We start from the raw sequence: 12529 nt of genomic DNA on the forward strand, positions 1-12529 counted from the left end.
CGCAGTTAAGCAACCGAGGATAAAGCAGCGGCGCTTTCGGGGGAAAATCCGTAAGGTAAACAGGAACTCAAAATTTCCACAAGGAGCTCATATTCTCTAATGATTGCAAATGCCAAGTACGATACGTGTTCATGTTGCACTAATCAGTGGGTAACAATCATGGACAAAACATTGCATATATTGATTTACATATCAAAATAGTTTCTTGGAGAAACAAAGTGTCTTTTTTTTATATTACAGTACAGCCCACGCAAGCCTGACCCAGCCAACGCGAAGAAAATCTCTTCCCCATACACCATCGAGCAAAGACAGTTTGCTGAAGAAACCTAGTGGGGTCTCAATTTCTTTCACACTCTTAATAAAGAGCAATGTTATTCGACATGTTACCTTTTCGATGCAAACTAACCAATTGGCAAATAATGCTCTCGAGCGCATGATTTTAAATTCTAGATCCCCTTTTTGTTCATAGAAACAAGCTTCCCAATTTGTGAATTGCAGAGAGAGACAGATACCTCCTAGGAAATTCATATCTCAGTTTCCAGTAAAATTATAAATAAGCACAGAGGTAACAATGTATCAATTACGGAGGAATATGAGATACGTATTTAATATTTATCTTGCGTTGGCGAACTTAACTCGGGGTCCAATCTATTGCTAAGTCTCAAAAACACTTCATAATATGCTAAAATAAGAAACTGAACATCAGTATTCAGTTGAAAAACTAACAAGAACAGCTAACGCTGAAGTGATAAAGTGATTGCAGACAAGACTTATCCCGAACGCGTTCATTATTTGCGTGGTCATTAAGCAGAAAGCTCCATTTTCACCTGTCTGGAATAAATTGTTAAGAAACCGGTCAGTGTAAAACGCAGACTGCAGACTGCAGACCAGAGTTAAAGTACAGACTGAAGACTGCAGACCAGTGTTAAAATGCAGACTCGGTTCGAAAATGACCCGCTTCCCCGGAAAAACGTCAAGAGTGAGCTGGGATCAAGGCAACGTAAGTCGTGAGAGAGTGGCAATAATCGTTATGGCTATTGATGTTTCGAACTTCACTTACTCAGATGGTCTTGGCGTTGACATATTGATATAAGGTAAGAACGACTAGAAACGTAGGTGTTTGAATATGCAATTCACAGCCAGCTAAATACCTTTCCCTTGTTAAGGAATAAACAGTTCTGCTGAGCTTAAGCATACATGTAGCTCATGTATACTTTGTTTGGCCTTGAAAGTAGAAACGATAGACTTTGATGACACATCGGCAATTTCGATTCCTTGGACAATAAAAACCTGTTCCTCATACCTCTGTTTTGCGTTGCGAAGTTGGGCCTGCAAATTTAAATTTAATACAAATTCGTGGGTGCGAGATAAGGGTCTAATTAAAAAACCTCCAACTATATCCCCAGATGTTTGCCCTTCTTGTTCCGCTCGGTGTTTCACCTCAGTATTAACCCGTGGTAAATCTGCGGCTATCATGGTCAACTTAACCTGCACTGGGCTTCTTGTTTGGTCGACAAGGGATGCTTTAGAAATTTAGTTTTGCTGTGACGTGTTTTTATTCACTGGAAAAATGGCGGAGTCTTCCTTAAATTGAAACAAATTAAGAGCAAGTAGAAGTCTCAGGTTTCATCATTTAGATAAATCAGAAATGTCCATAAATTTTATCTAAAGAAGCGATTCTGCATTTTACCTTCATCTGCAGTCTTCAGTCTGCATTTTACCCTGAGTCTGCATTTTACCCCCAGTCTGCAGTCTGCAGTCTGCGTTTTACACTGACCTGTTAAGAAACACAACATCGCCCAGAATGCTATTGTCTTTCGCGACATGTACTTGCAGTCGGGCGGCGTAATAATTTGCATATCTTGAACTAGTCGGTTGTGATTGGTCAGCAGATAAAGCTTTGAGAATACATGAGTCTCTTGGCAGATTTCAGCTGCTGTCAATCAGACGGTTGGATGCGTAAAGTAAATCCCAAGGTGACATAAAGTGAACAATAGCAATAATTAACAATAGCCACGCTCTTAACTAAGCATTTAGCAAATTCGTTTGCAGTGAATTCTTATATAGACTGACAGACTCACGTTGGTCAAAATGTTATCGGAATTATAGAAATTAGTATCATGAAAATAGAAAAACTAGGAAAATAGTATCGTGAAGAATAGGCGGTTTAAAAAGCGTAACTTGCGATCAGGCGGTTTTCGATTGCGAAAGGCTTGTGGTTGCGAACTGAAAACAAAAAAACGCCTGATCGAAGGTTATAAAAAGCGCTGCTCTGAAAGCCAGCTAACTTATGGTTAAGTGAAATTTTAGTTTCATTTAATCTTTGTCTTAAATGTGGGCTTGACTAACGGTTGATTAATATTTTTACTGCAGTTTGTTGTTTTGATATGTGTTTCCGAACGTGACATCAGTTGTGGTGTTACGGTCTAACTAAAAATGAACTTTGAACAACCCCGAGCTTGAATTTTTTAAACGGGTGCAGTCTGTCGTCTTCTTTCCAGTGCTGTAAAGCAAAGTGAGTATAGCAGTTAGTAGTGTAGGAGTTGGTGGTTCGAGCTCATTTCATGAAAATGAGCTCGAACAAGCCAACTCTATACCACTTTCCATATGATGGAAATAATTTGACAAAAATTATGTCATGACATTCGTTGGCTATAAATGTAGTTTAAATCTTCTCCACCTAATGGATACTGAAATGCTGTAAAGGAAATAATTCCCAGAAATAAAGACGGTTTTGATTCAAAGAAATCAACACACAGCCCACGCGGTGGTGTCATTAAAAAACAGGAAGTCTATGGTAAACAGGTGACTTTCCCAAAGAAATGAGTTATCAGATTGCTATTGTTCTTACTAGTAAAGTTTGTTAACAAAAAAATATTTCCTATTAAAAATTTTGCTCATTTACCATTGCGAGAAATTCTAGGAAAAACGGGAAGTCCATGATGTAATACAACATTCCTTCTAGAAAAGTGACTTGCATGCAATAAATGCGTCACTGAACGCAGCAAAAAAAAAAAAGAATAGAGTCGTTTTTGTCACAACAACGATACCACCCTTTTAAGTGCAGTGATACGATCACTCCTTTCCTTGGGAAGACCGACTAACCCTCAAGCTGTGCTACAAACAGAGCTATGAATACAGTCAAGATGGTTGTAAATTGGACGAGTTTTTTTTTTCTTTACGTTTTAATGGACTGAGACGAAGTTGAGGTCCTTAAAAACGCAATGAAAGAACGAGGTTAACATCATGCCTTTTTTACCGTACAAGCTTGGTCAATAAAGAATTTCGCACCAGGTTTCGCTTTTATAATAGATTTTTATCAAGAGATTATCATGTCTTGTGTTTATATAAGCCTATTTTGCTGACACAAGATGGCTATGCACGGATAAATTGTTAAATGCAAAACTGTTTCTTTCTTTCGGAAGGAACACTCGTCAACCATAGGACAAAATTGAGGAGCGGTGCGGTACTATCATTATAACTCAGGTGAGGATCGTCGAGATCTTTGAAGCCTATTTTGATTACAGAAGCTTTAGGCCTCACTCCAGCTATTAGATAAAAATACTACTGAAAGACAACATGCACCTGTTCCGATACTTATATTTACATGTCATTGCATTTTCAGTTTGGAATAAGTTAGCTTTCTTAATTCAGTGCCCTCGGTTCTTTCTCGGGCTGTCTACATGATATTCTTCATAGTCATCTGTACATGTCTTTCTTGCTGGGCGACTATTCATTCAGGTACCCAAGGAATATTCTTGTGATTGAATTTACATTTTTTGGAAGCTTTTCGGTAATTTTTCTTCTTGAGGCTTCACTTTGTGAAATCAACGAAAGGAAACATTCCTGGATATTTAGGAAATATCGACTTTCAATAAACTTCGATCATTCATTAAGATAAATATTTTTTTTATATATATATTTCATTTTTCATGCACAACAAACTCCAACAATTCTCTATTACTTTGAAATTGTGGTTTAGCCCGTTAGCACAACATGTGAGAAATGGTGTCGACAAAGTTCATGCAAGAATATGTATACGTACTTTTCATAACTTTTTAAATCTTTTTTGAATACATACTTTTTTCAATCCTTCTTCTTCGTAGTTGCTTAAAGACCGAAGAAAGACACCACTCTTCGAGACTGGCGGAAATGATGGGTAGAGTTCCACCCATAAAGCGCTCGGATTACTGGGATTGATTAATCTCCTTCGCAGCCGTGTTGTTTGGTCTCGTCACACAACGATTTGAGAGAGACCGCGTTACGTGATGACACCAAATAACGGTCGCAAAAGAGACAGCGCTTACTGCCGTTCTTTAATTATTCGTCTATAGTTAGCTGCATGAAAAATATAACTCTACGTAATTTTACTACGAAAAGAAAACTGGACCTCTGTTGTATCTTCAACAGACTCTATCAATGCGGTTAGAATACGGGATTAAATGCATGCAGGTTGTTTATGAGGAAATAAAACGTGATGGAGCAAAGTATAATTTGGCAAAATAGAATTTGACCGGTAGAATATGTTTCAAGCACGTGGAAAATTGCCTAATGTTTGTGTAGTACAATGATTGGGTATGTGCTGGTTGGACTTTGGACGTTGTTCTCATGCTACGTGATGGAACGTAAGTTGCTTCGCGTTTAAGTTTTGAGTTAAGGAGCGGAAAAAAATACGTAGGGAATTTAACGGATTCCATAATATAAAACAAATAAAAAAGCTTTGACTGTGCTCTGTTCTGCTGTAAAGCACCTAGGAAGCGGCTAGAGCACTCAAGAAGTGGAAAGAAACGCGAGACGTAGTCGAGTGTTTCTCCTTACACTTCTTTCGTGTTCTAGCCGCTTCCTGCTTGCTTTACAACAGAGCACAGTAAAGCCTTCTCTATTCATTAGTGTAGTATTAAGTGGGCAAACTGTATTTAGTGGTCACCCTGACCCGCTATTATGGTTGTGTTTTCACTAGACCACTTTTCTAGCTGAACATTCTTTCTAGATGTTTGTTTACAGACCAACATTTAGTAGTTAGACTTGACATCTATTTTCATTGTGAAATTTAACCCGAAATTTAAGCCGATTACTTAGAAGATTCAAATTACAAAAGCGCGCAACTTTGAAAAAACGGCGGGAGACGAAGGATTTTTAATGACTTTCCTTATAATGATTCTCGCCATATTTCTCCGAAGGAGACGACGTTTTTGCAAGAAAGAAAATACAGCCTGACTAAACATACAATTCGGTGGGAAAAGTCTAATTTACCACCCCTAATCGGCGTTACCACCAGCGCCTTTGTTTGGAGGCTCGTCATATTAACTCCGCACACGCTCCTTTAAATAGTGCGATGGCAGCTTACTTCCTGACTCCTATTTACACCTCGTCAGAAAAAAGGCAGCTAATTAGTGAGCGTATTAAAGGACCTCTTGTTGCAGCGTTTAGATCACCCCGGCCTGATGAAGGCACTAGACAGGAGTGTCGAAACGTTTAGTTTATGAATCGTAACTTCTCGGTTACATTCATTAAATCTTTAAACCAGAGTAACATCAAACCATGTCTCATGTGACGCGGCTTTTCTTCAGAGGATGCGACTAATGTCTCGGCAAATGGAGAGGATGCGACGGATTGTTGGAGCGGGAAAGTATAACGAGTGAATTTGTCTGCCATTTCAAAAGCACTGTTTGCAAAGTGAATCGGGAGGTGAGCGCGAGCGTCTGGAAAATATTTGCCAGTTCACGATTTGGCAGGCATCTGTCACTACGGGCAATGTGATTGGCTGCGGCATTTATCAGGACGAGTTGTACCATCACGGAGACAGTATAACTCTGCTGGAATTTCCGGTCATAAAGGCAAGATAAACCCCCGTTTTTTCTTGTGAAAACAGCTTGCATTTTTCACTCGCTAAACTAAGGACGAGCTGTTTTCACTGTACTTCCAGACTTTTCCGACTTAAACTTGTCAAACTTGTGAAAACACGACCTCAACGTAGTCGACCGCTAAATACAGGTTAGAATGTATCTTTTGTGTTGCATGTTTCAGCCGTCAACAAGTGCAAAATGCTATTCACTTTTCACCAACACAAACATGAGTGCGATACAACAGGAAATCCAGCAGCGCACTTAAGCAACTGAGAGATAAAGCAGCGGCACTTTCGGGGGAAAATTCGTAAGGTAAACAGGAACTCAAAATTTCCACAAGGAGTTCATGTTCTCTAATGATTGCAAATGCCAAGTACGATACGTGTTCATGTTGCACTAATCAGTGGGTAGTAAAAGAAATATTTGCTGTTTAAATTTTGCTCACTTATCATTGCGAGACATTCTCAGAAAAACAGGAAGTTGATGATGTAATACAACAGGGACTTTCCCGAGGAAAGGAGTCGTAGCGTTGCTATTGTTCTGAGGTCATACGATAGTCGCATGATTTTTTCGACCAATCAGCAAGTGTCTGATGCATCGTACATGAGATCAGCTGTTGAGGAGGGAAAGATACCCAGATACAGTGCATATGTTTGAGCTTAATTTCTGTAAATACAGTCTAACGAACGCTCAAAACAATTGACGTCATAGCCACACCTACTGCTTTCTTTGCAAATGGTTTAAATTCGCGTGTGAGAAAAGTCAGACACACTGTTCGAGGTAAGTTGAAGGCGTTGCCAGTTCTCCTAAGTTTTTGCAGAGCGTAAAAAGCCATGAGTCGTCAATCACATTTGCTCTACCATCGCCTCATGCTCCCCGACTGGTTGCGAAAGAATGCAGAGTGGAACTCTCCTAAGGAAGAGAATGAGTTGAATCTTGATATTCTACCCGACTCCTCCGACTGGGAGAACATCTTGCGAGTTCCTCTCATTCCCTGCGGCGAGCTGTGTAATGAGGAGGACATCACTGTCAAGATGAAGGTGGGCGTCGTTTTGCCCGAGCCTCAGAAGCCCCGGGACCCCATGTCTTACATGATATCCGACGGGGACTTTTCTATTGGAATTCAGCTCTTAGATCCCAACCACGATTACGCCAAATATGGTCCTACCGAGCTATTAAAGGCGAGTCCGCCAAAGCCAAATTGCGAAACCCAAATGTAGAAGTTACAGCGACTGTTTCTTCCACTTCAAGAAATAACCCAGATCAGTTTGAGCTGACGTTCAAGCCCTCCGAGATGTTTGGATCTGCCTACTGCGCCATAGATGACGGCCACAAGATTGTCGCTCGGCATTCTGATACCCTGAGCCTGAGGAAGGGGCTGACCTTTGAGTTGTATCGCTTTAAAAGCACAGAAAGGTACACCATCAATTATTCATTTGTCTGCACAGAGTACCTAATGGAAGCATACACAGTATTTCCAATGGTCAAAATTCTATTTAATGTCGAAGACCTTCAAAACTATTATGCTCTAAGTAATGGTAAACAGTAGCAGTAAGCGACTTTCCTACACACAATGCGTGATATTGTTTTGATGGTGTAGAATTCTGTCTTGGTCAAGCACGCGAGTTAAAGTGTTTTAAGTAGTGTGGACCAAACATTGCTGTGTATAAGATAATTGACATGTATAGCAATAGTTATAAACAACATCTCACTCACTCTTACGCCTGCTAATCAAAGTTTTTGCATGAAGTAAAGCATAGTGGCGCTCCCTAAATGAGAATAAATGTTAGAGCTGAATAGGAAAATGAGCTTTCAAGGCTTTAGAGCTTTTACATACATGATGACCTTTAAAAGTTTAGTTCATATTTATGCGAATGTTTTGTTAAACCGTGGTTAGTGTCTTAAAGTGGGTGTTACCTAAACTATGGATCAGCAGACCGAGGAACCTCCGAAACCTGTGGAATCATTGGAACCATTAATTTTTGTGTAAAAAAAGTTAATAATGAAATAAATTTAAAAATTTAAAACACCTTGACACTGTTGGAGATTTCGTTTTCAGGCATAAAGAAGATAACGTTGAAAGAAAAATATGTGTTTCTACCTTAACGTCCAACCTCAGGAAGCCCAAGCTCACACAGTGAGCATCTGCGCTTTCAACCTTAAAAAGTTCTAGACTATTTTTGAATAAGGACAAATTTTCCCCGGTCAAGAGGTTGTTAATTTGCTTCGTGTCAATTGTTTTGGCTGATTTAAGCAAATTAGCTCGGTTTTGGTTCATCTGACGTGCCCTGTTCATTATCCTTTTCAAGATACGTTTGAGTAACGCCAACTGAATGAATCCACTGGAAGCAAAACGCTTTAAATTCGCTCCGGACGCCCAGATCACCCCGAAATACTGCAAGCATTACTGACGTCCATGGTACTTTATGCTTGTCTTACATATTGCAAGGCTTTGTACAAGCAAGGAACTTTAGCCTAAAGGTTTGCTAAGAGCCTTTCGGGATAAGGCGTTATCGGGATATCGCGGTAACCAAACCGTTGGAGTGCAAGTTAGGTAATAGCTGATCGCTCCTTATGACATCACATACCCTTGTACTAGTACTGTGGATGTCGCCATAATTAAATTTGGATGTCAGGGATAATTAAAACATATTTCTCTTTCAAAGTATTCTTCTTTGTACTCAGATACTTTTAAAGTTCTTTTATTTTTGTTTTATCTGATTACTTTTCTTGTACAAACAAATATGGGTTCCGGAGGTTCTGCGGTCCTCTGATCCATAGTTTAGCAACACCCTCTTAAATTAAAAGTTTATTACTAACAGACCTAGATGATTTAGAAGGAGAACGATATATGAAAATCATATATGTGCACTGCGGTGAAGAAACCTTCAGGAGCTCTTGAATCAACAGCTGTTTCGCGCATGACTAACAAAGAGTGATCACTGAACATGATCGTGGGAGCGCAAATTACGTGGGACCAAAAACAATCAAAGTTAGGTCACGCTTCTCTCACTAAACTTAAATCGAAACGGAAAATGATATTGCAGTGGACTATTTAATATACACTAAGCATATTTTAGCGAAGCGATCTATATGTACAATTTCAATCACAAGATTGCGTAATTTTTGTGTGCAAGTGCTGCCGTCTTTGATTTTACATTAGTAGAGGGGTAAGGAGGGAACGAAATTTGTACTAAGGGAGGAGGAGGAGGGAGGGGGGGTGAACGACGGTCAAAAGAAAGGAAATGGGGACTAATACGTGAGGCAATACCTCCCCTCGCCGTCCACTTTAACTCTAAATCAAACATGACCGGCCGGATAAACGGTAGCGAGCTTGTAGCGTTATGCTGTCCAAATAGGACACCTGTATCGCAGACTAACCACAGGACACTTTATATGTCTACTTATATATGTTACAGCCGAAGAGATGATCAGATAGCTAGGAAAACAACATAACATTAAGACAAGCACAAAGGATATCCCCCCCCCCCCCATCCTCCAACCTCCTCCTTATTGATGAAGTAGTTAGATCTATAAGAAAAAAAATTTAACATCTAAGCAAATATTTTAAAAATTTTATATAATAGCCTGCACAGCTCCCACTAATTTGTGACGTGACTGCAAGACATAAGAATGTCTTCGAGTTATCTTCGCGGCTGATACGCTTGATCAATTTCTCCTGATATTATGGATATCGATGGCAGATGACTTTTTGTTGGCCGTTCGAGTTTGCAATGAAAGTGACTACAATTCCATCAGATCAGTGATTTGCTTTCAGAAGGAAGTCGGGCACGTCAGGGAGAGGATTTGAATCAATCAATAATATTATTCCGTCCTGTCACGAGCGTTAGACAAATAATAAATTCTGAGTCCCCACGAGGAATCAAACCTTAGACCTATGGAATACACGCACGGTGAGTCAGACTTAAAAGAGGTTTGCTTCCTCGTAGCAACTTTGAATTTTTCCTTGTCCCACGCTCGTGACAACTTTTTGTCAGGCTTTTTCTAAAAATGACCAAAGGAATTCGTTTGATTTCGATATCACGTTATCCAGACGATATCATGTTATTCCAAACGAAATCTTATTCTAAAGCAAATCAGCCAGTCAAAACAGAGTGTAAAAGAGAACAATGCCCCTGTTATGATCGGAAGCGATCAAGAATGTAGCTTTAGCTGTTCTCCTAGAGCAATATGTGCACAAAAAATCTGCCTAACTAAAACTTCGTCAGAAGTTTTCTTCTGCGTGGGTTGAATGCCTTTTTTTAGAATGTGTGTGTTGACTGTGAGTGGGAGGAGTTTTACCCTTTATTATGAACGTGGGACTCTGAATGACTGTCGCGTTACTTTGCTCTTGAAATCTCACAATCTCAGTTGATACAATCTGCATTCAAAATACGATATTTTAGAGGCTCTGGGCCAGGCTATGATCTGAAACGAATTTTTCGCCTGATGCCGTTTGTGCACGTGAAACTAGACTGAAGTGTGAGCTTCCGCAAACAGGAAACGATTAACAAAGCACTTTGTTTTCAATTACAAAATGTTAGGTCGTAGGTTACTCCCACGCCTTGGAATAGCTTAATTTGAGTGCGCAGCTGTAGGACAGCACCACATCTCCTGGCACTGTTACAGCGAAGCCGCAGATTCTCGATCCCTACGCCGTTGCCTTGTCAGACACGAAGAATATGGGCGATGTCACGCTGCTCTATCGTCGCCTCGTGCTCCTCAAAATACGATCGTTTATTTTGTTTGTTTGTGGTTTTTTTTCTCTTTTCTCTGAATAGGTTTGTAACGAGCGAAATTACATCAGATGTATGATATGAAGACAAAGAATAGCTAGTTTTGTTCCGTACCTGCAATAACTGATGTAATCATTGAAATAAAAGGTTCCGCGTGAACTGATAGATTATGCAACTTATAAAACTACGATCCTTTCTTTTTTAATTTGTTTTGTTTATTATTTTTCCTTTCTCTAAGTAAGTTTGTAGTTCCGAATTAAGCACGAGCGAAATTCAATCAGACGTATAATATGAAGACCTCGAATAGCTAGTTTTGTTTTGTACCTGCAATGACTGATGTGATCATTGAAATAAAAGGTTTAGCATCCCAACTGAGTGATCACATCCTTTATTCTTATGTTCGTAATGTTTGATTCAGGTACGGTATCATAAGGAAAAATTTGAAGCTAGTCTTTCTCAGAGATCAAAAGGTTAAGAACGAAGAAGAATATCAGATGAAGATACCTACAAGCCCTTTCTGTAACGATCGGAAACGACCGAGAATGCAGCTTTAGCTGTTCTCCTAAAGCGATGTGCGCATAAAAAATCTACCTAAATCTTTGGGTAGACGTTTATTCTGCGCGGGTTGAACGCCTTTTTTTAGAAGTGTGGGCTAACCTTGAACAGGAAGAGGTCCACCCTTTGTCATGAGTGTGTGACTCTGAACCACTTTTGCGTTACTTTGCTCTGGAAATCTCAAAATATCAGTCGATAAATCTGCACTCAAATGCGATATTTTAGAGGCTCAGGGCCAGCCAAAGATCTGAAACAAATTGTTCGCCTGATGCCGTTTGTACACGTGAATCTGGAATGAAATGCGAGTTTGCGCAAACAGGAAACGGTTTGCAAGGAACTTTGTCATCCATTACGAAATTATAGGTTGTAAGTTACTCCCACGCCTTGGAATAGCTTAATTTAAGTGCGCATGTGTAGGAAAGCATTATGTCTTTCTGCACTGTTACACTGAAGCCGCAGATTTTTGACCCCTACGTTGTTACCTTGTCAGACACTAAGAAATTGGGCGATGCCTATCCTCGCTTCATGCTCCCCAAGCAACGATTGTTTGTTTTCGTTTGGTTTTTTCCTTTCTCTGAATAAGTTTGTAACCTGGCGCTAAAAATTTCCGAATAAGTACAAGCGAAAGTCAATCAGACGTGTAGTACGCTAGTTTTCTTTTGTACCTGCAATGACTGATGTAATCATTGAAATAAAAAGTTCAGCATCGCCAACTGAGTGATCATTTCCTTTTTTCTCGTGTCCTTAATGTTTGATTCAGTGATGAAATAATAAGGAAAAATTTGAGGCTTATCATTCGTGGGGAACAGAGGGTTAAGAGCAAAGAAGAGTATCGAATGAAGCAACCTACAAGCTCTTTCTGTACCCATCTCAAACCCTGTACCCTGTAACAGGGTTTCAATTAGTTCAAGAGATTTTACATTCAGGCTGTAAAAGTACGAAGAAATAAAGTGGGTACTTTCTGAAGAAACTGTGGTGCTACGTCGGTGGTAGAGTGTAACAAGGCCGAAATTTGGTATTTTCAACTGAGTTGATGACCAGGAAATTAGCCACCTTTGAGTTTAAAAGCTGACGTTTCGGGCGTTAGCTCCTCGCCAGAGCGAATAACGAAAGGATAATGCTCGAAACGTCAATTTTCAAACTCATAACGATGGCCAATTCACGGTATCAACTCAGTTGATAATATCAAATTATTTTGCTAAAGAGCGAACCTTAAAATTAGCTAATTGCGGGGACTCTGGCATTACATGTATGTTGTCTTCTTCTCCTACGTTCGAACAAACTATGTGGTGGAATGTGGAGTCTTTCTCAGTTAGATCTTCAGTTTGCAGGCTCCATACTACTAGCTCATCCCCCCCTCCGAGGGGAGGGTTTGAGCGGATTTGGGAGGGG

General features: G+C 39.8%; 1 pseudogene; it reads left to right on the forward strand.

The window, feature by feature from the left end:
- Nucleotides 1–5870: 5870 nt before the first annotated feature.
- LOC131783874 (uncharacterized) lies at nt 5871–9028 on the forward strand (annotated as a pseudogene).
- Nucleotides 9029–12529: the final 3501 nt, after the last annotated feature.

This window comes from Pocillopora verrucosa, chromosome 13 (assembly GCF_036669915.1).
Source record: "Pocillopora verrucosa isolate sample1 chromosome 13, ASM3666991v2, whole genome shotgun sequence".
In the NCBI taxonomy this organism is placed as follows: Eukaryota; Metazoa; Cnidaria; class Anthozoa; order Scleractinia; family Pocilloporidae; genus Pocillopora; species Pocillopora verrucosa.